At 47.4% G+C, this 22,825-nt stretch overlaps 32 non-coding genes across 32 annotated transcripts; all 32 read left to right on the top strand.

Annotated features, from left to right (window-relative positions):
- The first annotated feature begins 607 nt into the window (after nucleotides 1-607).
- Nucleotides 608-682, top strand: TRNAV-AAC (transfer RNA valine (anticodon AAC)). Its single transcript has one exon. It is a non-coding gene; the product is annotated as a tRNA-Val (tRNA).
- Nucleotides 683-1,768: 1,086 nt separating this feature from the next.
- TRNAI-AAU (transfer RNA isoleucine (anticodon AAU)) lies at nucleotides 1,769-1,843 on the top strand. Its single transcript has one exon. It is a non-coding gene; the product is annotated as a tRNA-Ile (tRNA).
- A 699-nt stretch (nucleotides 1,844-2,542) lies between these two features.
- Nucleotides 2,543-2,617, top strand: TRNAV-AAC (transfer RNA valine (anticodon AAC)). Its single transcript has one exon. It is a non-coding gene; the product is annotated as a tRNA-Val (tRNA).
- A 699-nt stretch (nucleotides 2,618-3,316) lies between these two features.
- Nucleotides 3,317-3,391, top strand: TRNAI-AAU (transfer RNA isoleucine (anticodon AAU)). Its single transcript has one exon. It is a non-coding gene; the product is annotated as a tRNA-Ile (tRNA).
- A 1,473-nt stretch (nucleotides 3,392-4,864) lies between these two features.
- On the top strand, nucleotides 4,865-4,939 carry TRNAI-AAU (transfer RNA isoleucine (anticodon AAU)). The gene has a single exon. It is a non-coding gene; the product is annotated as a tRNA-Ile (tRNA).
- A 312-nt stretch (nucleotides 4,940-5,251) lies between these two features.
- On the top strand, nucleotides 5,252-5,326 carry TRNAI-AAU (transfer RNA isoleucine (anticodon AAU)). Its single transcript has one exon. It is a non-coding gene; the product is annotated as a tRNA-Ile (tRNA).
- A 312-nt stretch (nucleotides 5,327-5,638) lies between these two features.
- TRNAI-AAU (transfer RNA isoleucine (anticodon AAU)) lies at nucleotides 5,639-5,713 on the top strand. Its single transcript has one exon. It is a non-coding gene; the product is annotated as a tRNA-Ile (tRNA).
- A 312-nt stretch (nucleotides 5,714-6,025) lies between these two features.
- On the top strand, nucleotides 6,026-6,100 carry TRNAI-AAU (transfer RNA isoleucine (anticodon AAU)). The gene has a single exon. It is a non-coding gene; the product is annotated as a tRNA-Ile (tRNA).
- A 312-nt stretch (nucleotides 6,101-6,412) lies between these two features.
- Nucleotides 6,413-6,487, top strand: TRNAI-AAU (transfer RNA isoleucine (anticodon AAU)). The gene has a single exon. It is a non-coding gene; the product is annotated as a tRNA-Ile (tRNA).
- Nucleotides 6,488-6,799: 312 nt separating this feature from the next.
- On the top strand, nucleotides 6,800-6,874 carry TRNAI-AAU (transfer RNA isoleucine (anticodon AAU)). The gene has a single exon. It is a non-coding gene; the product is annotated as a tRNA-Ile (tRNA).
- Nucleotides 6,875-7,186: 312 nt separating this feature from the next.
- Nucleotides 7,187-7,261, top strand: TRNAI-AAU (transfer RNA isoleucine (anticodon AAU)). Its single transcript has one exon. It is a non-coding gene; the product is annotated as a tRNA-Ile (tRNA).
- A 312-nt stretch (nucleotides 7,262-7,573) lies between these two features.
- Nucleotides 7,574-7,648, top strand: TRNAI-AAU (transfer RNA isoleucine (anticodon AAU)). Its single transcript has one exon. It is a non-coding gene; the product is annotated as a tRNA-Ile (tRNA).
- Nucleotides 7,649-9,121: 1,473 nt separating this feature from the next.
- TRNAI-AAU (transfer RNA isoleucine (anticodon AAU)) lies at nucleotides 9,122-9,196 on the top strand. The gene has a single exon. It is a non-coding gene; the product is annotated as a tRNA-Ile (tRNA).
- Nucleotides 9,197-9,895: 699 nt separating this feature from the next.
- TRNAI-AAU (transfer RNA isoleucine (anticodon AAU)) lies at nucleotides 9,896-9,970 on the top strand. Its single transcript has one exon. It is a non-coding gene; the product is annotated as a tRNA-Ile (tRNA).
- A 312-nt stretch (nucleotides 9,971-10,282) lies between these two features.
- Nucleotides 10,283-10,357, top strand: TRNAI-AAU (transfer RNA isoleucine (anticodon AAU)). Its single transcript has one exon. It is a non-coding gene; the product is annotated as a tRNA-Ile (tRNA).
- A 312-nt stretch (nucleotides 10,358-10,669) lies between these two features.
- Nucleotides 10,670-10,744, top strand: TRNAI-AAU (transfer RNA isoleucine (anticodon AAU)). The gene has a single exon. It is a non-coding gene; the product is annotated as a tRNA-Ile (tRNA).
- A 312-nt stretch (nucleotides 10,745-11,056) lies between these two features.
- Nucleotides 11,057-11,131, top strand: TRNAI-AAU (transfer RNA isoleucine (anticodon AAU)). The gene has a single exon. It is a non-coding gene; the product is annotated as a tRNA-Ile (tRNA).
- Nucleotides 11,132-11,443: 312 nt separating this feature from the next.
- On the top strand, nucleotides 11,444-11,518 carry TRNAI-AAU (transfer RNA isoleucine (anticodon AAU)). Its single transcript has one exon. It is a non-coding gene; the product is annotated as a tRNA-Ile (tRNA).
- Nucleotides 11,519-12,217: 699 nt separating this feature from the next.
- Nucleotides 12,218-12,292, top strand: TRNAI-AAU (transfer RNA isoleucine (anticodon AAU)). Its single transcript has one exon. It is a non-coding gene; the product is annotated as a tRNA-Ile (tRNA).
- A 699-nt stretch (nucleotides 12,293-12,991) lies between these two features.
- On the top strand, nucleotides 12,992-13,066 carry TRNAI-AAU (transfer RNA isoleucine (anticodon AAU)). The gene has a single exon. It is a non-coding gene; the product is annotated as a tRNA-Ile (tRNA).
- A 699-nt stretch (nucleotides 13,067-13,765) lies between these two features.
- TRNAI-AAU (transfer RNA isoleucine (anticodon AAU)) lies at nucleotides 13,766-13,840 on the top strand. The gene has a single exon. It is a non-coding gene; the product is annotated as a tRNA-Ile (tRNA).
- Nucleotides 13,841-14,539: 699 nt separating this feature from the next.
- Nucleotides 14,540-14,614, top strand: TRNAI-AAU (transfer RNA isoleucine (anticodon AAU)). The gene has a single exon. It is a non-coding gene; the product is annotated as a tRNA-Ile (tRNA).
- A 312-nt stretch (nucleotides 14,615-14,926) lies between these two features.
- On the top strand, nucleotides 14,927-15,001 carry TRNAI-AAU (transfer RNA isoleucine (anticodon AAU)). The gene has a single exon. It is a non-coding gene; the product is annotated as a tRNA-Ile (tRNA).
- A 1,469-nt stretch (nucleotides 15,002-16,470) lies between these two features.
- Nucleotides 16,471-16,545, top strand: TRNAI-AAU (transfer RNA isoleucine (anticodon AAU)). Its single transcript has one exon. It is a non-coding gene; the product is annotated as a tRNA-Ile (tRNA).
- A 699-nt stretch (nucleotides 16,546-17,244) lies between these two features.
- On the top strand, nucleotides 17,245-17,319 carry TRNAI-AAU (transfer RNA isoleucine (anticodon AAU)). The gene has a single exon. It is a non-coding gene; the product is annotated as a tRNA-Ile (tRNA).
- Nucleotides 17,320-18,018: 699 nt separating this feature from the next.
- TRNAI-AAU (transfer RNA isoleucine (anticodon AAU)) lies at nucleotides 18,019-18,093 on the top strand. The gene has a single exon. It is a non-coding gene; the product is annotated as a tRNA-Ile (tRNA).
- Nucleotides 18,094-18,405: 312 nt separating this feature from the next.
- Nucleotides 18,406-18,480, top strand: TRNAI-AAU (transfer RNA isoleucine (anticodon AAU)). The gene has a single exon. It is a non-coding gene; the product is annotated as a tRNA-Ile (tRNA).
- Nucleotides 18,481-18,792: 312 nt separating this feature from the next.
- TRNAI-AAU (transfer RNA isoleucine (anticodon AAU)) lies at nucleotides 18,793-18,867 on the top strand. The gene has a single exon. It is a non-coding gene; the product is annotated as a tRNA-Ile (tRNA).
- Nucleotides 18,868-19,179: 312 nt separating this feature from the next.
- On the top strand, nucleotides 19,180-19,254 carry TRNAI-AAU (transfer RNA isoleucine (anticodon AAU)). The gene has a single exon. It is a non-coding gene; the product is annotated as a tRNA-Ile (tRNA).
- Nucleotides 19,255-19,953: 699 nt separating this feature from the next.
- TRNAI-AAU (transfer RNA isoleucine (anticodon AAU)) lies at nucleotides 19,954-20,028 on the top strand. The gene has a single exon. It is a non-coding gene; the product is annotated as a tRNA-Ile (tRNA).
- Nucleotides 20,029-21,114: 1,086 nt separating this feature from the next.
- Nucleotides 21,115-21,189, top strand: TRNAI-AAU (transfer RNA isoleucine (anticodon AAU)). Its single transcript has one exon. It is a non-coding gene; the product is annotated as a tRNA-Ile (tRNA).
- Nucleotides 21,190-22,662: 1,473 nt separating this feature from the next.
- Nucleotides 22,663-22,737, top strand: TRNAV-AAC (transfer RNA valine (anticodon AAC)). The gene has a single exon. It is a non-coding gene; the product is annotated as a tRNA-Val (tRNA).
- The last annotated feature ends 88 nt before the right edge of the window (nucleotides 22,738-22,825 follow it).

Here is a 22,825-nt window from a genome sequence, read left to right as displayed (position 1 = left end):
TCAAAGAGGCAAAATGTGCCATTCTGCCTCATGGCGCATTAGCTCAGTTGGGTTAGAATGTGGTGCTAATAGCTCCAAGGCAACTGGCCACGTTCTCCAGTATCCAAAGAGCCGTCAAGTTGTCTTTTATCAAAGTTTGCAAGCTTTTTTGATGTAGAAAAGGGAGCAGTGATGCATGTGTATGTGGATCAAAGAGGCCAAAAACACAGGCGCAAATCATGGCCGGTTAGCTCAGTTGGGTTAGAGCGTGGTGCTAATAACGCCAAGGTCGCGGGTTCGATCCCTGTACGGGCCAGCTTACGTAGTGTCTGAAGAGCCGACAAGCTCTTCTTTGGAAAAGTTAGCAGCCTTTTTTCTTTTGAAAAGTGGAGCAATGAGGCATGTGGCTCAAAGAGGCAAAATGTGCCATTCTGCCTCATGGCGCATTAGCTCAGTTGGGTTAGAATGTGGTGCTAATAGCTCCAAGGCCACTGGCCACGTTCTCCAGTATCCAAAGAGCCGTCAAGTTGTCTTTTATCAAAGTTTGCAAGCTTTTTTGATGTAGAAAAGGGAGCAGTGATGCATGTGTATGTGGATCAAAGAGGCCAAAAACACAGTCACAAATCATGGCCGGTTAGCTCAGTTGGGTTAGAGCGTGGTGCTAACAACGCCAAGGTCGCGGGTTCGATCCCCGTACGGGCCAGCTTACGTAGTGTCTGAAGAGCCGACAAGCTCTTCTTTGGAAAAGTTAGCAGCCTTTTTTCTTTTGAAAAGTGGAGCAATGAGGCATGTGGCTCAAAGAGGCAAAATGTGCCATTCTGCCTCATGGCGCATTAGCTCAGTTGGGTTAGAATGTGGTGCTAATAGCTCCAAGGCAACTGGCCACGTTCTCCAGTATCCAAAGAGCCGTCAAGTTGTCTTTTATCAAAGTTTGCAAGCTTTTTTGATGTAGAAAAGGGAGCAGTGATGCATGTGTATGTGGATCAAAGAGGCCAAAAACACAGGCACAAATCATGGCCGGTTAGCTCAGTTGGGTTAGAGTGTGGTGCTAATAACGCCAAGGTCGCGGGTTCGATCCCTGTATGGGCCAGCTTACGTAGTGTCTGAAGAGCCAACAAGCTCTTCTTTGGAAAAGTTAGCAGCCTTTTTTCTTTTGAAAAGTGGAGCAATGAGGCATGTGGCTCAAAGAGGCAAAATGTGCCATTCTGCCTCATGGCGCATTAGCTCAGTTGGGTTAGAATGTGGTGCTAATAGCTCCAAGGCCACTGGCCACGTTCTCCAGTATCCAAAGAGCCGTCAAGTTGTCTTTTATCAAAGTTTGCAAGCTTTTTTGATGTAGAAAAGGGAGCAGTGATGCATGTGTATGTGGATCAAAGAGGCCAAAAACACAGGCACAAATCATGGCCGGTTAGCTCAGTTGGGTTAGAGTGTGGTGCTAATAACGCCAAGGTCGCGGGTTCGATCCCTGTATGGGCCAGCTTACGTAGTGTCTGAAGAGCCGACAAGCTCTTCTTTGGAAAAGTTAGCAGCCTTTTTTCTTTTGAAAAGTGGAGCAATGAGGCATGTGGCTCAAAGAGGCAAAATGTGCCATTCTGCCTCATGGCGCATTAGCTCAGTTGGGTTAGAATGTGGTGCTAATAGCTCCAAGGCCACTGGCCACGTTCTCCAGTATCCAAAGAGCCGTCAAGTTGTCTTTTATCAAAGTTTGCAAGCTTTTTTGATGTAGAAAAGGGAGCAGTGATGCATGTGTATGTGGATCAAAGAGGCCAAAAACACAGGCACAAATCATGGCCGGTTAGCTCAGTTGGGTTAGAGCATGGTGCTAATAACGCCAAGGTCACGGGTTCGATCCCCGTACGGGCCAGCTTACGTAGTGTCTGAAGAGCCGACAAGCTCTTCTTTGGAAAAGTTAGCAGCCTTTTTTCTTTTGAAAAGTGGAGCAATGAGGCATGTGGCTCAAAGAGGCAAAATGTGCCATTCTGCCTCATGGCGCATTAGCTCAGTTGGGTTAGAATGTGGTGCTAATAGCTCCAAGGCAACTGGCCACGTTCTCCAGTATCCAAAGAGCCGTCAAGTTGTCTTTTATCAAAGTTTGCAAGCTTTTTTGATGTAGAAAAGGGAGCAGTGATGCATGTGTATGTGGATCAAAGAGGCCAAAAACACAGGCGCAAATCATGGCCGGTTAGCTCAGTTGGGTTAGAGCGTGGTGCTAATAACGCCAAGGTCGCGGGTTCGATCCCTGTACGGGCCAGCTTACGTAGTGTCTGAAGAGCCGACAAGCTCTTCTTTGGAAAAGTTAGCAGCCTTTTTTCTTTTGAAAAGTGGAGCAATGAGGCATGTGGCTCAAAGAGGCAAAATGTGCCATTCTGCCTCATGGCGCATTAGCTCAGTTGGGTTAGAATGTGGTGCTAATAGCTCCAAGGCCACTGGCCACGTTCTCCAGTATCCAAAGAGCCGTCAAGTTGTCTTTTATCAAAGTTTGCAAGCTTTTTTGATGTAGAAAAGGGAGCAGTGATGCATGTGTATGTGGATCAAAGAGGCCAAAAACACAGTCACAAATCATGGCCGGTTAGCTCAGTTGGGTTAGAGCGTGGTGCTAACAACGCCAAGGTCGCGGGTTCGATCCCCGTACGGGCCAGCTTACGTAGTGTCTGAAGAGCCGACAAGCTCTTCTTTGGAAAAGTTAGCAGCCTTTTTTCTTTTGAAAAGTGGAGCAATGAGGCATGTGGCTCAAAGAGGCAAAATGTGCCATTCTGCCTCATGGCGCATTAGCTCAGTTGGGTTAGAATGTGGTGCTAATAGCTCCAAGGCAACTGGCCACGTTCTCCAGTATCCAAAGAGCCGTCAAGTTGTCTTTTATCAAAGTTTGCAAGCTTTTTTGATGTAGAAAAGGGAGCAGTGATGCATGTGTATGTGGATCAAAGAGGCCAAAAACACAGGCACAAATCATGGCCGGTTAGCTCAGTTGGGTTAGAGTGTGGTGCTAATAACGCCAAGGTCGCGGGTTCGATCCCTGTATGGGCCAGCTTACGTAGTGTCTGAAGAGCCAACAAGCTCTTCTTTGGAAAAGTTAGCAGCCTTTTTTCTTTTGAAAAGTGGAGCAATGAGGCATGTGGCTCAAAGAGGCAAAATGTGCCATTCTGCCTCATGGCGCATTAGCTCAGTTGGGTTAGAATGTGGTGCTAATAGCTCCAAGGCCACTGGCCACGTTCTCCAGTATCCAAAGAGCCGTCAAGTTGTCTTTTATCAAAGTTTGCAAGCTTTTTTGATGTAGAAAAGGGAGCAGTGATGCATGTGTATGTGGATCAAAGAGGCCAAAAACACAGGCACAAATCATGGCCGGTTAGCTCAGTTGGGTTAGAGCATGGTGCTAATAACGCCAAGGTCACGGGTTCGATCCCCGTACGGGCCAGCTTACGTAGTGTCTGAAGAGCCGACAAGCTCTTCTTTGGAAAAGTTAGCAGCCTTTTTTCTTTTGAAAAGTGGAGCAATGAGGCATGTGGCTCAAAGAGGCAAAATGTGCCATTCTGCCTCATGGCGCATTAGCTCAGTTGGGTTAGAATGTGGTGCTAATAGCTCCAAGGCAACTGGCCACGTTCTCCAGTATCCAAAGAGCCGTCAAGTTGTCTTTTATCAAAGTTTGCAAGCTTTTTTGATGTAGAAAAGGGAGCAGTGATGCATGTGTATGTGGATCAAAGAGGCCAAAAACACAGGCACAAATCATGGCCGGTTAGCTCAGTTGGGTTAGAGCGTGGTGCTAATAACGCCAAGGTCGCGGGTTCGATCCCTGTACGGGCCAGCTTACGTAGTGTCTGAAGAGCCGACAAGCTCTTCTTTGGAAAAGTTAGCAGCCTTTTTTCTTTTGAAAAGTGGAGCAATGAGGCATGTGGCTCAAAGAGGCAAAATGTGCCATTCTGCCTCATGGCGCATTAGCTCAGTTGGGTTAGAATGTGGTGCTAATAGCTCCAAGGCCACTGGCCACGTTCTCCAGTATCCAAAGAGCCGTCAAGTTGTCTTTTATCAAAGTTTGCAAGCTTTTTTGATGTAGAAAAGGGAGCAGTGATGCATGTGTATGTGGATCAAAGAGGCCAAAAACACAGGCACAAATCATGGCCGGTTAGCTCAGTTGGGTTAGAGCGTGGTGCTAATAACGCCAAGGTCACGGGTTCGATCCACGTACGGGCCAGCTTACGTAGTGTCTGAAGAGCCGACAAGCTCTTCTTTGGAAAAGTTAGCAGCCTTTTTTATTTTGAAAAGTGGAGCAATGAGGCATGTGGCTCAAAGAGGCAAAATGTGCCATTCTGCCTCATGGCGCATTAGCTCAGTTGGGTTAGAATGTGGTGCTAATAGCTCCAAGTTCACTGGCCACGTTCTCCAGTATCCAAAGAGCCGTCAAGTTGTCTTTTATCAAAGTTTGCAAGCTTTTTTGATGTAGAAAAGGGACCAGTGATGCATGTGTATGTGGATCAAAGAGGCCAAAAACACAGGCACAAATCATGGCCGGTTAGCTCAGTTGGGTTAGAGCGTGGTGCTAATAACGCCAAGGTCGCGGGTTCGATCCCTGTACGGGCCAGCTTACGTAGTGTCTGAAGAGCCGACAAGCTCTTCTTTGGAAAAGTTAGCAGCCTTTTTTCTTTTGAAAAGTGGAGCAATGAGGCATGTGGCTCAAAGAGGCAAAATGTGCCATTCTGCCTCATGGCGCATTAGCTCAGTTGGGTTAGAATGTGGTGCTAATAGCTCCAAGGCCACTGGCCACGTTCTCCAGTATCCAAAGAGCCGTCAAGTTGTCTTTTATCAAAGTTTGCAAGCTTTTTTGATGTAGAAAAGGGAGCAGTGATGCATGTGTATGTGGATCAAAGAGGCCAAAAACACAGGCACAAATCATGGCCGGTTAGCTCAGTTGGGTTAGAGCGTGGTGCTAATAACGCCAAGGTCGCGGGTTCGATCCCCGTACGGGCCAGCTTACGTAGTGTCTGAAGAGCCGACAAGCTCTTCTTTGGAAAAGTTAGCAGCCTTTTTTCTTTTGAAAAGTGGAGCAATGAGGCATGTGGCTCAAAGAGGCAAAATGTGCCATTCTGCCTCATGGCGCATTAGCTCAGTTGGGTTAGAATGTGGTGCTAATAGCTCCAAGGCCACTGGCCACGTTCTCCAGTATCCAAAGAGCCGTCAAGTTGTCTTTTATCAAAGTTTGCAAGCTTTTTTGATGTAGAAAAGGGAGCAGTGATGCATGTGTATGTGGATCAAAGAGGCCAAAAACACAGGCACAAATCATGGCCGGTTAGCTCAGTTGGGTTAGAGCGTGGTGCTAATAACGCCAAGGTCGCGGGTTCGATCCCCGTACGGGCCAGCTTACGTAGTGTCTGAAGAGCCGACAAGCTCTTCTTTGGAAAAGTTAGCAGCCTTTTTTCTTTTGAAAAGTGGAGCAATGAGGCATGTGGCTCAAAGAGGCAAAATGTGCCATTCTGCCTCATGGCGCATTAGCTCAGTTGGGTTAGAATGTGGTGCTAATAGCTCCAAGGCCACTGGCCACGTTCTCCAGTATCCAAAGAGCCGTCAAGTTGTCTTTTATCAAAGTTTGCAAGCTTTTTTGATGTAGAAAAGGGAGCAGTGATGCATGTGTATGTGGATCAAAGAGGCCAAAAACACAGGCACAAATCATGGCCGGTTAGCTCAGTTGGGTTAGAGCGTGGTGCTAATAACGCCAAGGTCGCGGGTTCGATCCCCGTACGGGCCAGCTTACGTAGTGTCTGAAGAGCCGACAAGCTCTTCTTTGGAAAAGTTAGCAGCCTTTTTTCTTTTGAAAAGTGGAGCAATGAGGCATGTGGCTCAAAGAGGCAAAATGTGCCATTCTGCCTCATGGCGCATTAGCTCAGTTGGGTTAGAATGTGGTGCTAATAGCTCCAAGTTCACTGGCCACGTTCTCCAGTATCCAAAGAGCCGTCAAGTTGTCTTTTATCAAAGTTTGCAAGCTTTTTTGATGTAGAAAAGGGAGCAGTGATGCATGTGTATGTGGATCAAAGAGGCCAAAAACACAGGCGCAAATCATGGCCGGTTAGCTCAGTTGGGTTAGAGCGTGGTGCTAATAACGCCAAGGTCACGGGTTCGATCCCCGTACGGGCCAGCTTACGTAGTGTCTGAAGAGCCGACAAGCTCTTCTTTGGAAAAGTTAGCAGCCTTTTTTCTTTTGAAAAGTGGAGCAATGAGGCATGTGGCTCAAAGAGGCAAAATGTGCCATTCTGCCTCATGGCGCATTAGCTCAGTTGGGTTAGAATGTGGTGCTAATAGCTCCAAGGCAACTGGCCACGTTCTCCAGTATCCAAAGAGCCGTCAAGTTGTCTTTTATCAAAGTTTGCAAGCTTTTTTGATGTAGAAAAGGGAGCAGTGATGCATGTGTATGTGGATCAAAGAGGCCAAAAACACAGGCACAAATCATGGCCGGTTAGCTCAGTTGGGTTAGAGCGTGGTGCTAATAACGCCAAGGTCGCGGGTTCGATCCCCGTACGGGCCAGCTTACGTAGTGTCTGAAGAGCCGACAAGCTCTTCTTTGGAAAAGTTAGCAGCCTTTTTTCTTTTGAAAAGTGGAGCAATGAGGCATGTGGCTCAAAGAGGCAAAATGTGCCATTCTGCCTCATGGCGCATTAGCTCAGTTGGGTTAGAATGTGGTGCTAATAGCTCCAAGGCCACTGGCCACGTTCTCCAGTATCCAAAGAGCCGTCAAGTTGTCTTTTATCAAAGTTTGCAAGCTTTTTTGATGTAGAAAAGGGAGCAGTGATGCATGTGTATGTGGATCAAAGAGGCCAAAAACACAGGCACAAATCATGGCCGGTTAGCTCAGTTGGGTTAGAGCGTGGTGCTAATAACGCCAAGGTCGCGGGTTCGATCCCCGTACGGGCCAGCTTACGTAGTGTCTGAAGAGCCGACAAGCTCTTCTTTGGAAAAGTTAGCAGCCTTTTTTCTTTTGAAAAGTGGAGCAATGAGGCATGTGGCTCAAAGAGGCAAAATGTGCCATTCTGCCTCATGGCGCATTAGCTCAGTTGGGTTAGAATGTGGTGCTAATAGCTCCAAGTTCACTGGCCACGTTCTCCAGTATCCAAAGAGCCGTCAAGTTGTCTTTTATCAAAGTTTGCAAGCTTTTTTGATGTAGAAAAGGGAGCAGTGATGCATGTGTATGTGGATCAAAGAGGCCAAAAACACAGGCGCAAATCATGGCCGGTTAGCTCAGTTGGGTTAGAGCGTGGTGCTAATAACGCCAAGGTCACGGGTTCGATCCCCGTACGGGCCAGCTTACGTAGTGTCTGAAGAGCCGACAAGCTCTTCTTTGGAAAAGTTAGCAGCCTTTTTTCTTTTGAAAAGTGGAGCAATGAGGCATGTGGCTCAAAGAGGCAAAATGTGCCATTCTGCCTCATGGCGCATTAGCTCAGTTGGGTTAGAATGTGGTGCTAATAGCTCCAAGGCCACTGGCCACGTTCTCCAGTATCCAAAGAGCCGTCAAGTTGTCTTTTATCAAAGTTTGCAAGCTTTTTTGATGTAGAAAAGGGAGCAGTGATGCATGTGTATGTGGATCAAAGAGGCCAAAAACACAGGCACAAATCATGGCCGGTTAGCTCAGTTGGGTTAGAGCGTGGTGCTAATAACGCCAAGGTCGCGGGTTCGATCCCCGTACGGGCCAGCTTACGTAGTGTCTGAAGAGCCGACAAGCTCTTCTTTGGAAAAGTTAGCAGCCTTTTTTCTTTTGAAAAGTGGAGCAATGAGGCATGTGGCTCAAAGAGGCAAAATGTGCCATTCTGCCTCATGGCGCATTAGCTCAGTTGGGTTAGAATGTGGTGCTAATAGCTCCAAGGCAACTGGCCACGTTCTCCAGTATCCAAAGAGCCGTCAAGTTGTCTTTTATCAAAGTTTGCAAGCTTTTTTGATGTAGAAAAGGGAGCAGTGATGCATGTGTATGTGGATCAAAGAGGCCAAAAACACAGGCACAAATCATGGCCGGTTAGCTCAGTTGGGTTAGAGTGTGGTGCTAATAACGCCAAGGTCGCGGGTTCGATCCCTGTATGGGCCAGCTTACGTAGTGTCTGAAGAGCCGACAAGCTCTTCTTTGGAAAAGTTAGCAGCCTTTTTTCTTTTGAAAAGTGGAGCAATGAGGCATGTGGCTCAAAGAGGCAAAATGTGCCATTCTGCCTCATGGCGCATTAGCTCAGTTGGGTTAGAATGTGGTGCTAATAGCTCCAAGGCCACTGGCCACGTTCTCCAGTATCCAAAGAGCCGTCAAGTTGTCTTTTATCAAAGTTTGCAAGCTTTTTTGATGTAGAAAAGGGAGCAGTGATGCATGTGTATGTGGATCAAAGAGGCCAAAAACACAGGCACAAATCATGGCCGGTTAGCTCAGTTGGGTTAGAGCATGGTGCGAATAACGCCAAGGTCACGGGTTCGATCCCCGTACGGGCCAGCTTACGTAGTGTCTGAAGAGCCGACAAGCTCTTCTTTGGAAAAGTTAGCAGCCTTTTTTCTTTTGAAAAGTGGAGCAATGAGGCATGTGGCTCAAAGAGGCAAAATGTGCCATTCTGCCTCATGGCGCATTAGCTCAGTTGGGTTAGAATGTGGTGCTAATAGCTCCAAGGCAACTGGCCACGTTCTCCAGTATCCAAAGAGCCGTCAAGTTGTCTTTTATCAAAGTTTGCAAGCTTTTTTGATGTAGAAAAGGGAGCAGTGATGCATGTGTATGTGGATCAAAGAGGCCAAAAACACAGGCGCAAATCATGGCCGGTTAGCTCAGTTGGGTTAGAGCGTGGTGCTAATAACGCCAAGGTCGCGGGTTCGATCCCTGTACGGGCCAGCTTACGTAGTGTCTGAAGAGCCGACAAGCTCTTCTTTGGAAAAGTTAGCAGCCTTTTTTCTTTTGAAAAGTGGAGCAATGAGGCATGTGGCTCAAAGAGGCAAAATGTGCCATTCTGCCTCATGGCGCATTAGCTCAGTTGGGTTAGAATGTGGTGCTAATAGCTCCAAGGCCACTGGCCACGTTCTCCAGTATCCAAAGAGCCGTCAAGTTGTCTTTTATCAAAGTTTGCAAGCTTTTTTGATGTAGAAAAGGGAGCAGTGATGCATGTGTATGTGGATCAAAGAGGCCAAAAACACAGGCACAAATCATGGCCGGTTAGCTCAGTTGGGTTAGAGCGTGGTGCTAATAACGCCAAGGTCACGGGTTCGATCCCCGTACGGGCCAGCTTACGTAGTGTCTGAAGAGCCGACAAGCTCTTCTTTGGAAAAGTTAGCAGCCTTTTTTCTTTTGAAAAGTGGAGCAATGAGGCATGTGGCTCAAAGAGGCAAAATGTGCCATTCTGCCTCATGGCGCATTAGCTCAGTTGGGTTAGAATGTGGTGCTAATAGCTCCAAGGCAACTGGCCACGTTCTCCAGTATCCAAAGAGCCGTCAAGTTGTCTTTTATCAAAGTTTGCAAGCTTTTTTGATGTAGAAAAGGGACCAGTGATGCATGTGTATGTGGATCAAAGAGGCCAAAAACACAGGCACAAATCATGGCCGGTTAGCTCAGTTGGGTTAGAGCGTGGTGCTAATAACGCCAAGGTCGCGGGTTCGATCCCTGTACGGGCCAGCTTACGTAGTGTCTGAAGAGCCGACAAGCTCTTCTTTGGAAAAGTTAGCAGCCTTTTTTCTTTTGAAAAGTGGAGCAATGAGGCATGTGGCTCAAAGAGGCAAAATGTGCCATTCTGCCTCATGGCGCATTAGCTCAGTTGGGTTAGAATGTGGTGCTAATAGCTCCAAGGCCACTGGCCACGTTCTCCAGTATCCAAAGAGCCGTCAAGTTGTCTTTTATCAAAGTTTGCAAGCTTTTTTGATGTAGAAAAGGGAGCAGTGATGCATGTGTATGTGGATCAAAGAGGCCAAAAACACAGGCACAAATCATGGCCGGTTAGCTCAGTTGGGTTAGAGCGTGGTGCTAATAACGCCAAGGTCGCGGGTTCGATCCCCGTACGGGCCAGCTTACGTAGTGTCTGAAGAGCCGACAAGCTCTTCTTTGGAAAAGTTAGCAGCCTTTTTTCTTTTGAAAAGTGGAGCAATGAGGCATGTGGCTCAAAGAGGCAAAATGTGCCATTCTGCCTCATGGCGCATTAGCTCAGTTGGGTTAGAATGTGGTGCTAATAGCTCCAAGGCCACTGGCCACGTTCTCCAGTATCCAAAGAGCCGTCAAGTTGTCTTTTATCAAAGTTTGCAAGCTTTTTTGATGTAGAAAAGGGAGCAGTGATGCATGTGTATGTGGATCAAAGAGGCCAAAAACACAGGCACAAATCATGGCCGGTTAGCTCAGTTGGGTTAGAGCGTGGTGCTAATAACGCCAAGGTCGCGGGTTCGATCCCCGTACGGGCCAGCTTACGTAGTGTCTGAAGAGCCGACAAGCTCTTCTTTGGAAAAGTTAGCAGCCTTTTTTCTTTTGAAAAGTGGAGCAATGAGGCATGTGGCTCAAAGAGCCAAAATGTGCCATTCTGCCTCATGGCGCATTAGCTCAGTTGGGTTAGAATGTGGTGCTAATAGCTCCAAGGCCACTGGCCACGTTCTCCAGTATCCAAAGAGCCGTCAAGTTGTCTTTTATCAAAGTTTGCAAGCTTTTTTGATGTAGAAAAGGGAGCAGTGATGCATGTGTATGTGGATCAAAGAGGCCAAAAACACAGGCACAAATCATGGCCGGTTAGCTCAGTTCGGTTAGAGCGTGGTGCTAATAACGCCAAGGTCGCGGGTTCGATCCCCGTACGGGCCAGCTTACGTAGTGTCTGAAGAGCCGACAAGCTCTTCTTTGGAAAAGTTAGCAGCCTTTTTTCTTTTGAAAAGTGGAGCAATGAGGCATGTGGCTCAAAGAGGCAAAATGTGCCATTCTGCCTCATGGCGCATTAGCTCAGTTGGGTTAGAATGTGGTGCTAATAGCTCCAAGTTCACTGGCCACGTTCTCCAGTATCCAAAGAGCCGTCAAGTTGTCTTTTATCAAAGTTTGCAAGCTTTTTTGATGTAGAAAAGGGAGCAGTGATGCATGTGTATGTGGATCAAAGAGGCCAAAAACACAGGCGCAAATCATGGCCGGTTAGCTCAGTTGGGTTAGAGCGTGGTGCTAATAACGCCAAGGTCACGGGTTCGATCCCCGTACGGGCCAGCTTACGTAGTGTCTGAAGAGCCGACAAGCTCTTCTTTGGAAAAGTTAGCAGCCTTTTTTCTTTTGAAAAGTGGAGCAATGAGGCATGTGGCTCAAAGAGGCAAAATGTGCCATTCTGCCTCATGGCGCATTAGCTCAGTTGGGTTAGAATGTGGTGCTAATAGCTCCAAGGCCACTGGCCACGTTCTCCAGTATCCAAAGAGCCGTCAAGTTGTCTTTTATCAAAGTTTGCAAGCTTTTTTGATGTAGAAAAGGGAGCAGTGATGCATGTGTATGTGGATCAAAGAGGCCAAAAACACAGGCACAAATCATGGCCGGTTAGCTCAGTTGGGTTAGAGCGTGGTGCTAATAACGCCAAGGTCGCGGGTTCGATCCCCGTACGGGCCAGCTTACGTAGTGTCTGAAGAGCCGACAAGCTCTTCTTTGGAAAAGTTAGCAGCCTTTTTTCTTTTGAAAAGTGGAGCAATGAGGCATGTGGCTCAAAGAGGCAAAATGTGCCATTCTGCCTCATGGCGCATTAGCTCAGTTGGGTTAGAATGTGGTGCTAATAGCTCCAAGGCAACTGGCCACGTTCTCCAGTATCCAAAGAGCCGTCAAGTTGTCTTTTATCAAAGTTTGCAAGCTTTTTTGATGTAGAAAAGGGAGCAGTGATGCATGTGTATGTGGATCAAAGAGGCCAAAAACACAGGCACAAATCATGGCCGGTTAGCTCAGTTGGGTTAGAGTGTGGTGCTAATAACGCCAAGGTCGCGGGTTCGATCCCTGTATGGGCCAGCTTACGTAGTGTCTGAAGAGCCGACAAGCTCTTCTTTGGAAAAGTTAGCAGCCTTTTTTCTTTTGAAAAGTGGAGCAATGAGGCATGTGGCTCAAAGAGGCAAAATGTGCCATTCTGCCTCATGGCGCATTAGCTCAGTTGGGTTAGAATGTGGTGCTAATAGCTCCAAGGCCACTGGCCACGTTCTCCAGTATCCAAAGAGCCGTCAAGTTGTCTTTTATCAAAGTTTGCAAGCTTTTTTGATGTAGAAAAGGGAGCAGTGATGCATGTGTATGTGGATCAAAGAGGCCAAAAACACAGGCACAAATCATGGCCGGTTAGCTCAGTTGGGTTAGAGCATGGTGCTAATAACGCCAAGGTCACGGGTTCGATCCCCGTACGGGCCAGCTTACGTAGTGTCTGAAGAGCCGACAAGCTCTTCTTTGGAAAAGTTAGCAGCCTTTTTTCTTTTGAAAAGTGGAGCAATGAGGCATGTGGCTCAAAGAGGCAAAATGTGCCATTCTGCCTCATGGCGCATTAGCTCAGTTGGGTTAGAATGTGGTGCTAATAGCTCCAAGGCAACTGGCCACGTTCTCCAGTATCCAAAGAGCCGTCAAGTTGTCTTTTATCAAAGTTTGCAAGCTTTTTTGATGTAGAAAAGGGAGCAGTGATGCATGTGTATGTGGATCAAAGAGGCCAAAAACACAGGCGCAAATCATGGCCGGTTAGCTCAGTTGGGTTAGAGCGTGGTGCTAATAACGCCAAGGTCGCGGGTTCGATCCCTGTACGGGCCAGCTTACGTAGTGTCTGAAGAGCCGACAAGCTCTTCTTTGGAAAAGTTAGCAGCCTTTTTTCTTTTGAAAAGTGGAGCAATGAGGCATGTGGCTCAAAGAGGCAAAATGTGCCATTCTGCCTCATGGCGCATTAGCTCAGTTGGGTTAGAATGTGGTGCTAATAGCTCCAAGGCCACTGGCCACGTTCTCCAGTATCCAAAGAGCCGTCAAGTTGTCTTTTATCAAAGTTTGCAAGCTTTTTTGATGTAGAAAAGGGAGCAGTGATGCATGTGTATGTGGATCAAAGAGGCCAAAAACACAGTCACAAATCATGGCCGGTTAGCTCAGTTGGGTTAGAGCGTGGTGCTAATAACGCCAAGGTCGCGGGTTCGATCCCCGTACGGGCCAGCTTACGTAGTGTCTGAAGAGCCGACAAGCTCTTCTTTGGAAAAGTTAGCAGCCTTTTTTCTTTTGAAAAGTGGAGCAATGAGGCATGTGGCTCAAAGAGGCAAAATGTGCCATTCTGCCTCATGGCGCATTAGCTCAGTTGGGTTAGAATGTGGTGCTAATAGCTCCAAGGCAACTGGCCACGTTCTCCAGTATCCAAAGAGCCGTCAAGTTGTCTTTTATCAAAGTTTGCAAGCTTTTTTGATGTAGAAAAGGGAGCAGTGATGCATGTGTATGTGGATCAAAGAGGCCAAAAACACAGGCACAAATCATGGCCGGTTAGCTCAGTTGGGTTAGAGTGTGGTGCTAATAACGCCAAGGTCGCGGGTTCGATCCCTGTATGGGCCAGCTTACGTAGTGTCTGAAGAGCCGACAAGCTCTTCTTTGGAAAAGTTAGCAGCCTTTTTTCTTTTGAAAAGTGGAGCAATGAGGCATGTGGCTCAAAGAGGCAAAATGTGCCATTCTGCCTCATGGCGCATTAGCTCAGTTGGGTTAGAATGTGGTGCTAATAGCTCCAAGGCCACTGGCCACGTTCTCCAGTATCCAAAGAGCCGTCAAGTTGTCTTTTATCAAAGTTTGCAAGCTTTTTTGATGTAGAAAAGGGAGCAGTGATGCATGTGTATGTGGATCAAAGAGGCCAAAAACACAGGCACAAATCATGGCCGGTTAGCTCAGTTGGGTTAGAGCATGGTGCTAATAACGCCAAGGTCACGGGTTCGATCCCCGTACGGGCCAGCTTACGTAGTGTCTGAAGAGCCGACAAGCTCTTCTTTGGAAAAGTTAGCAGCCTTTTTTCTTTTGAAAAGTGGAGCAATGAGGCATGTGGCTCAAAGAGGCAAAATGTGCCATTCTGCCTCATGGCGCATTAGCTCAGTTGGGTTAGAATGTGGTGCTAATAGCTCCAAGGCAACTGGCCACGTTCTCCAGTATCCAAAGAGCCGTCAAGTTGTCTTTTATCAAAGTTTGCAAGCTTTTTTGATGTAGAAAAGGGAGCAGTGATGCATGTGTATGTGGATCAAAGAGGCCAAAAACACAGGCACAAATCATGGCCGGTTAGCTCAGTTGGGTTAGAGCGTGGTGCTAATAACGCCAAGGTCGCGGGTTCGATCCCTGTACGGGCCAGCTTACGTAGTGTCTGAAGAGCCGACAAGCTCTTCTTTGGAAAAGTTAGCAGCCTTTTTTCTTTTGAAAAGTGGAGCAATGAGGCATGTGGCTCAAAGAGGCAAAATGTGCCATTCTGCCTCATGGCGCATTAGCTCAGTTGGGTTAGAATGTGGTGCTAATAGCTCCAAGGCCACTGGCCACGTTCTCCAGTATCCAAAGAGCCGTCAAGTTGTCTTTTATCAAAGTTTGCAAGCTTTTTTGATGTAGAAAAGGGAGCAGTGATGCATGTGTATGTGGATCAAAGAGGCCAAAAACACAGGCACAAATCATGGCCGGTTAGCTCAGTTGGGTTAGAGCGTGGTGCTAATAACGCCAAGGTCGCGGGTTCGATCCCCGTACGGGCCAGCTTACGTAGTGTCTGAAGAGCCGACAAGCTCTTCTTTGGAAAAGTTAGCAGCCTTTTTTCTTTTGAAAAGTGGAGCAATGAGGCATGTGGCTCAAAGAGGCAAAATGTGCCATTCTGCCTCATGGCGCATTAGCTCAGTTGGGTTAGAATGTGGTGCTAATAGCTCCAAGGCCACTGGCCACGTTCTCCAGTATCCAAAGAGCCGTCAAGTTGTCTTTTATCAAAGTTTGCAAGCTTTTTTGATGTAGAAAAGGGAGCAGTGATGCATGTGTATGTGGATCAAAGAGGCCAAAAACACAGGCACAAATCATGGCCGGTTAGCTCAGTTGGGTTAGAGCGTGGTGCTAATAACGCCAAGGTCGCGGGTTCGATCCCCGTACGGGCCAGCTTACGTAGTGTCTGAAGAGCCGACAAGCTCTTCTTTGGAAAAGTTAGCAGCCTTTTTTCTTTTGAAAAGTGGAGCAATGAGGCATGTGGCTCAAAGAGGCAAAATGTGCCATTCTGCCTCATGGCGCATTAGCTCAGTTGGGTTAGAATGTGGTGCTAATAGCTCCAAGGCAACTGGCCACGTTCTCCAGTATCCAAAGAGCCGTCAAGTTGTCTTTTATCAAAGTTTGCAAGCTTTTTTGATGTAGAAAAGGGAGCAGTGATGCATGTGTATGTGGATCAAAGAGGCCAAAAACACAGGCACAAATCATGGCCGGTTAGCTCAGTTGGGTTAGAGTGTGGTGCTAATAACGCCAAGGTCGCGGGTTCGATCCCTGTATGGGCCAGCTTACGTAGTGTCTGAAGAGCCGACAAGCTCTTCTTTGGAAAAGTTAGCAGCCTTTTTTCTTTTGAAAAGTGGAGCAATGAGGCATGTGGCTCAAAGAGGCAAAATGTGCCATTCTGCCTCATGGCGCATTAGCTCAGTTGGGTTAGAATGTGGTGCTAATAGCTCCAAGGCCACTGGCCACGTTCTCCAGTATCCAAAGAGCCGTCAAGTTGTCTTTTATCAAAGTTTGCAAGCTTTTTTGATGTAGAAAAGGGAGCAGTGATGCATGTGTATGTGGATCAAAGAGGCCAAAAACACAGGCACAAATCATGGCCGGTTAGCTCAGTTGGGTTAGAGCATGGTGCTAATAACGCCAAGGTCACGGGTTCGATCCCCGTGGCAGCTTACGTAGTGTCTGAAGAGCCGACAAGCTCTTCTTTGGAAAAGTTAGCAGCCTTTTTTCTTTTGAAAAGTGGAGCAATGAGGCATGTGGCTCAAAGAGGCAAAATGTGCCATTCTGCCTCATGGCGCATTAGCTCAGTTGGGTTAGAATGTGGTGCTAATAGCTCCAAGGCAACTGGCCACGTTCTCCAGTATCCAAAGAGCCGTCAAGTTGTCTTTTATCAAAGTTTGCAAGCTTTTTTGATGTAGAAAAGGGAGCAGTGATGCATGTGTATGTGGATCAAAGAGGCCAAAAACACAGGCACAAATCATGGCCGGTTAGCTCAGTTGGGTTAGAGCGTGGTGCTAATAACGCCAAGGTCGCGGGTTCGATCCCTGTACGGGCCAGCTTACGTAGTGTCTGAAGAGCCGACAAGCTCTTCTTTGGAAAAGTTAGCAGCCTTTTTTCTTTTGAAAAGTGGAGCAATGAGGCATGTGGCTCAAAGAGGCAAAATGTGCCATTCTGCCTCATGGCGCATTAGCTCAGTTGGGTTAGAATGTGGTGCTAATAGCTCCAAGGCCACTGGCCACGTTCTCCAGTATCCAAAGAGCCGTCAAGTTGTCTTTTATCAAAGTTTGCAAGCTTTTTTGATGTAGAAAAGGGAGCAGTGATGCATGTGTATGTGGATCAAAGAGGCCAAAAACACAGGCACAAATCAAGGCCGGTTAGCTCAGTTGGGTTAGAGCGTGGTGCTAATAACGCCAAGGTCGCGGGTTCGATCCCCGTACGGGCCAGCTTACGTAGTGTCTGAAGAGCCGACAAGCTCTTCTTTGGAAAAGTTAGCAGCCTTTTTTCTTTTGAAAAGTGGAGCAATGAGGCATGTGGCTCAAAGAGGCAAAATGTGCCATTCTGCCTCATGGCGCATTAGCTCAGTTGGGTTAGAATGTGGTGCTAATAGCTCCAAGGCAACTGGCCACGTTCTCCAGTATCCAAAGAGCCGTCAAGTTGTCTTTTATCAAAGTTTGCAAGCTTTTTTGATGTAGAAAAGGGAGCAGTGATGCATGTGTATGTGGATCAAAGAGGCCAAAAACACAGGCACAAATCATGGCCGGTTAGCTCAGTTGGGTTAGAGTGTGGTGCTAATAACGCCAAGGTCGCGGGTTCGATCCCTGTATGGGCCAGCTTACGTAGTGTCTGAAGAGCCGACAAGCTCTTCTTTGGAAAAGTTAGCAGCCTTTTTTCTTTTGAAAAGTGGAGCAATGAGGCATGTGGCTCAAAGAGGCAAAATGTGCCATTCTGCCTCATGGCGCATTAGCTCAGTTGGGTTAGAATGTGGTGCTAATAGCTCCAAGGCCACTGGCCACGTTCTCCAGTATCCAAAGAGCCGTCAAGTTGTCTTTTATCAAAGTTTGCAAGCTTTTTTGATGTAGAAAAGGGAGCAGTGATGCATGTGTATGTGGATCAAAGAGGCCAAAAACACAGGCACAAATCATGGCCGGTTAGCTCAGTTGGGTTAGAGCATGGTGCTAATAACGCCAAGGTCACGGGTTCGATCCCCGTACGGGCCAGCTTACGTAGTGTCTGAAGAGCCGACAAGCTCTTCTTTGGAAAAGTTAGCAGCCTTTTTTCTTTTGAAAAGTGGAGCAATGAGGCATGTGGCTCAAAGAGGCAAAATGTGCCATTCTGCCTCATGGCGCATTAGCTCAGTTGGGTTAGAATGTGGTGCTAATAGCTCCAAGGCAACTGGCCACGTTCTCCAGTATCCAAAGAGCCGTCAAGTTGTCTTTTATCAAAGTTTGCAAGCTTTTTTGATGTAGAAAAGGGAGCAGTGATGCATGTGTATGTGGATCAAAGAGGCCAAAAACACAGGCACAAATCATGGCCGGTTAGCTCAGTTGGGTTAGAGCGTGGTGCTAATAACGCCAAGGTCGCGGGTTCGATCCCTGTACGGGCCAGCTTACGTAGTGTCTGAAGAGCCGACAAGCTCTTCTTTGGAAAAGTTAGCAGCCTTTTTTCTTTTGAAAAGTGGAGCAATGAGGCATGTGGCTCAAAGAGGCAAAATGTGCCATTCTGCCTCATGGCGCATTAGCTCAGTTGGGTTAGAATGTGGTGCTAATAGCTCCAAGGCCACTGGCCACGTTCTCCAGTATCCAAAGAGCCGTCAAGTTGTCTTTTATCAAAGTTTGCAAGCTTTTTTGATGTAGAAAAGGGAGCAGTGATGCATGTGTATGTGGATCAAAGAGGCCAAAAACACAGGCACAAATCATGGCCGGTTAGCTCAGTTGGGTTAGAGCGTGGTGCTAATAACGCCAAGGTCGCGGGTTCGATCCCCGTACGGGCCAGCTTACGTAGTGTCTGAAGAGCCGACAAGCTCTTCTTTGGAAAAGTTAGCAGCCTTTTTTCTTTTGAAAAGTGGAGCAATGAGGCATGTGGCTCAAAGAGGCAAAATGTGCCATTCTGCCTCATGGCGCATTAGCTCAGTTGGGTTAGAATGTGGTGCTAATAGCTCCAAGGCCACTGGCCACGTTCTCCAGTATCCAAAGAGCCGTCAAGTTGTCTTTTATCAAAGTTTGCAAGCTTTTTTGATGTAGAAAAGGGAGCAGTGATGCATGTGTATGTGGATCAAAGAGGCCAAAAACACAGGCACAAATCATGGCCGGTTAGCTCAGTTGGGTTAGAGCGTGGTGCTAATAACGCCAAGGTCGCGGGTTCGATCCCCGTACGGGCCAGCTTACGTAGTGTCTGAAGAGCCGACAAGCTCTTCTTTGGAAAAGTTAGCAGCCTTTTTTCTTTTGAAAAGTGGAGCAATGAGGCATGTGGCTCAAAGAGGCAAAATGTGCCATTCTGCCTCATGGCGCATTAGCTCAGTTGGGTTAGAATGTGGTGCTAATAGCTCCAAGTTCACTGGCCACGTTCTCCAGTATCCAAAGAGCCGTCAAGTTGTCTTTTATCAAAGTTTGCAAGCTTTTTTGATGTAGAAAAGGGAGCAGTGATGCATGTGTATGTGGATCAAAGAGGCCAAAAACACAGGCGCAAATCATGGCCGGTTAGCTCAGTTGGGTTAGAGCGTGGTGCTAATAACGCCAAGGTCACGGGTTCGATCCCCGTACGGGCCAGCTTACGTAGTGTCTGAAGAGCCGACAAGCTCTTCTTTGGAAAAGTTAGCAGCCTTTTTTCTTTTGAAAAGTGGAGCAATGAGGCATGTGGCTCAAAGAGGCAAAATGTGCCATTCTGCCTCATGGCGCATTAGCTCAGTTGGGTTAGAATGTGGTGCTAATAGCTCCAAGGCCACTGGCCACGTTCTCCAGTATCCAAAGAGCCGTCAAGTTGTCTTTTATCAAAGTTTGCAAGCTTTTTTGATGTAGAAAAGGGAGCAGTGATGCATGTGTATGTGGATCAAAGAGGCCAAAAACACAGGCACAAATCATGGCCGGTTAGCTCAGTTGGGTTAGAGCGTGGTGCTAATAACGCCAAGGTCGCGGGTTCGATCCCCGTACGGGCCAGCTTACGTAGTGTCTGAAGAGCCGACAAGCTCTTCTTTGGAAAAGTTAGCAGCCTTTTTTCTTTTGAAAAGTGGAGCAATGAGGCATGTGGCTCAAAGAGGCAAAATGTGCCATTCTGCCTCATGGCGCATTAGCTCAGTTGGGTTAGAATGTGGTGCTAATAGCTCCAAGGCAACTGGCCACGTTCTCCAGTATCCAAAGAGCCGTCAAGTTGTCTTTTATCAAAGTTTGCAAGCTTTTTTGATGTAGAAAAGGGAGCAGTGATGCATGTGTATGTGGATCAAAGAGGCCAAAAACACAGGCACAAATCATGGCCGGTTAGCTCAGTTGGGTTAGAGTGTGGTGCTAATAACGCCAAGGTCGCGGGTTCGATCCCTGTATGGGCCAGCTTACGTAGTGTCTGAAGAGCCGACAAGCTCTTCTTTGGAAAAGTTAGCAGCCTTTTTTCTTTTGAAAAGTGGAGCAATGAGGCATGTGGCTCAAAGAGGCAAAATGTGCCATTCTGCCTCATGGCGCATTAGCTCAGTTGGGTTAGAATGTGGTGCTAATAGCTCCAAGTTCACTGGCCACGTTCTCCAGTATCCAAAGAGCCGTCAAGTTGTCTTTTATCAAAGTTTGCAAGCTTTTTTGATGTAGAAAAGGGAGCAGTGATGCATGTGTATGTGGATCAAAGAGGCCAAAAACACAGGCACAAATCATGGCCGGTTAGCTCAGTTGGGTTAGAGCATGGTGCTAATAACGCCAAGGTCACGGGTTCGATCCCCGTACGGGCCAGCTTACGTAGTGTCTGAAGAGCCGACAAGCTCTTCTTTGGAAAAGTTAGCAGCCTTTTTTCTTTTGAAAAGTGGAGCAATGAGGCATGTGGCTCAAAGAGGCAAAATGTGCCATTCTGCCTCATGGCGCATTAGCTCAGTTGGGTTAGAATGTGGTGCTAATAGCTCCAAGGCAACTGGCCACGTTCTCCAGTATCCAAAGAGCCGTCAAGTTGTCTTTTATCAAAGTTTGCAAGCTTTTTTGATGTAGAAAAGGGAGCAGTGATGCATGTGTATGTGGATCAAAGAGGCCAAAAACACAGGCGCAAATCATGGCCGGTTAGCTCAGTTGGGTTAGAGCGTGGTGCTAATAACGCCAAGGTCGCGGGTTCGATCCCTGTACGGGCCAGCTTACGTAGTGTCTGAAGAGCCGACAAGCTCTTCTTTGGAAAAGTTAGCAGCCTTTTTTCTTTTGAAAAGTGGAGCAATGAGGCATGTGGCTCAAAGAGGCAAAATGTGCCATTCTGCCTCATGGCGCATTAGCTCAGTTGGGTTAGAATGTGGTGCTAATAGCTCCAAGGCCACTGGCCACGTTCTCCAGTATCCAAAGAGCCGTCAAGTTGTCTTTTATCAAAGTTTGCAAGCTTTTTTGATGTAGAAAAGGGAGCAGTGATGCATGTGTATGTGGATCAAAGAGGCCAAAAACACAGGCACAAATCATGGCCGGTTAGCTCAGTTGGGTTAGAGTGTGGTGCTAATAACGCCAAGGTCGCGGGTTCGATCCCTGTATGGGCCAGCTTACGTAGTGTCTGAAGAGCCGACAAGCTCTTCTTTGGAAAAGTTAGCAGCCTTTTTTCTTTTGAAAAGTGGAGCAATGAGGCATGTGGCTCAAAGAGGCAAAATGTGCCATTCTGCCTCATGGCGCATTAGCTCAGTTGGGTTAGAATGTGGTGCTAATAGCTCCAAGGCCACTGGCCACGTTCTCCAGTATCCAAAGAGCCGTCAAGTTGTCTTTTATCAAAGTTTGCAAGCTTTTTTGATGTAGAAAAGGGAGCAGTGATGCATGTGTATGTGGATCAAAGAGGCCAAAAACACAGGCACAAATCATGGCCGGTTAGCTCAGTTGGGTTAGAGCATGGTGCTAATAACGCCAAGGTCACGGGTTCGATCCCCGTACGGGCCAGCTTACGTAGTGTCTGAAGAGCCGACAAGCTCTTCTTTGGAAAAGTTAGCAGCCTTTTTTCTTTTGAAAAGTGGAGCAATGAGGCATGTGGCTCAAAGAGGCAAAATGTGCCATTCTGCCTCATGGCGCATTAGCTCAGTTGGGTTAGAATGTGGTGCTAATAGCTCCAAGGCAACTGGCCACGTTCTCCAGTATCCAAAGAGCCGTCAAGTTGTCTTTTATCAAAGTTTGCAAGCTTTTTTGATGTAGAAAAGGGAGCAGTGATGCATGTGTATGTGGATCAAAGAGGCCAAAAACACAGGCACAAATCATGGCCGGTTAGCTCAGTTGGGTTAGAGCGTGGTGCTAATAACGCCAAGGTCGCGGGTTCGATCCCTGTACGGGCCAGCTTACGTAGTGTCTGAAGAGCCGACAAGCTCTTCTTTGGAAAAGTTAGCAGCCTTTTTTCTTTTGAAAAGTGGAGCAATGAGGCATGTGGCTCAAAGAGGCAAAATGTGCCATTCTGCCTCATGGCGCATTAGCTCAGTTGGGTTAGAATGTGGTGCTAATAGCTCCAAGGCCACTGGCCACGTTCTCCAGTATCCAAAGAGCCGTCAAGTTGTCTTTTATCAAAGTTTGCAAGCTTTTTTGATGTAGAAAAGGGAGCAGTGATGCATGTGTATGTGGATCAAAGAGGCCAAAAACACAGGCACAAATCATGGCCGGTTAGCTCAGTTGGGTTAGAGCGTGGTGCTAATAACGCCAAGGTCACGGGTTCGATCCACGTACGGGCCAGCTTACGTAGTGTCTGAAGAGCCGACAAGCTCTTCTTTGGAAAAGTTAGCAGCCTTTTTTATTTTGAAAAGTGGAGCAATGAGGCATGTGGCTCAAAGAGGCAAAATGTGCCATTCTGCCTCATGGCGCATTAGCTCAGTTGGGTTAGAATGTGGTGCTAATAGCTCCAAGGCAACTGGCCACGTTCTCCAGTATCCAAAGAGCCGTCAAGTTGTCTTTTATCAAAGTTTGCAAGCTTTTTTGATGTAGAAAAGGGAGCAGTGATGCATGTGTATGTGGATCAAAGAGGCCAAAAACACAGGCGCAAATCATGGCCGGTTAGCTCAGTTGGGTTAGAGCGTGGTGCTAATAACGCCAAGGTCGCGGGTTCGATCCCTGTACGGGCCAGCTTACGTAGTGTCTGAAGAGCCGACAAGCTCTTCTTTGGAAAAGTTAGCAGCCTTTTTTCTTTTGAAAAGTGGAGCAATGAGGCATGTGGCTCAAAGAGGCAAAATGTGCCATTCTGCCTCATGGCGCATTAGCTCAGTTGGGTTAGAATGTGGTGCTAATAGCTCCAAGGCCACTGGCCACGTTCTCCAGTATCCAAAGAGCCGTCAAGTTGTCTTTTATCAAAGTTTGCAAGCTTTTTTGATGTAGAAAAGGGAGCAGTGATGCATGTGTATGTGGATCAAAGAGGCCAAAAACACAGTCACAAATCATGGCCGGTTAGCTCAGTTGGGTTAGAGCGTGGTGCTAACAACGCCAAGGTCGCGGGTTCGATCCCCGTACGGGCCAGCTTACGTAGTGTCTGAAGAGCCGACAAGCTCTTCTTTGGAAAAGTTAGCAGCCTTTTTTCTTTTGAAAAGTGGAGCAATGAGGCATG

Source organism: Eleutherodactylus coqui, unplaced genomic scaffold (genome assembly GCF_035609145.1).
Source record: "Eleutherodactylus coqui strain aEleCoq1 unplaced genomic scaffold, aEleCoq1.hap1 HAP1_SCAFFOLD_890, whole genome shotgun sequence".
In the NCBI taxonomy this organism is placed as follows: Eukaryota; Metazoa; Chordata; class Amphibia; order Anura; family Eleutherodactylidae; genus Eleutherodactylus; species Eleutherodactylus coqui.
The sequence above is the reverse complement of the archived record's forward strand: the minus strand, read 5'-3'. Positions and strand labels throughout refer to the sequence as shown.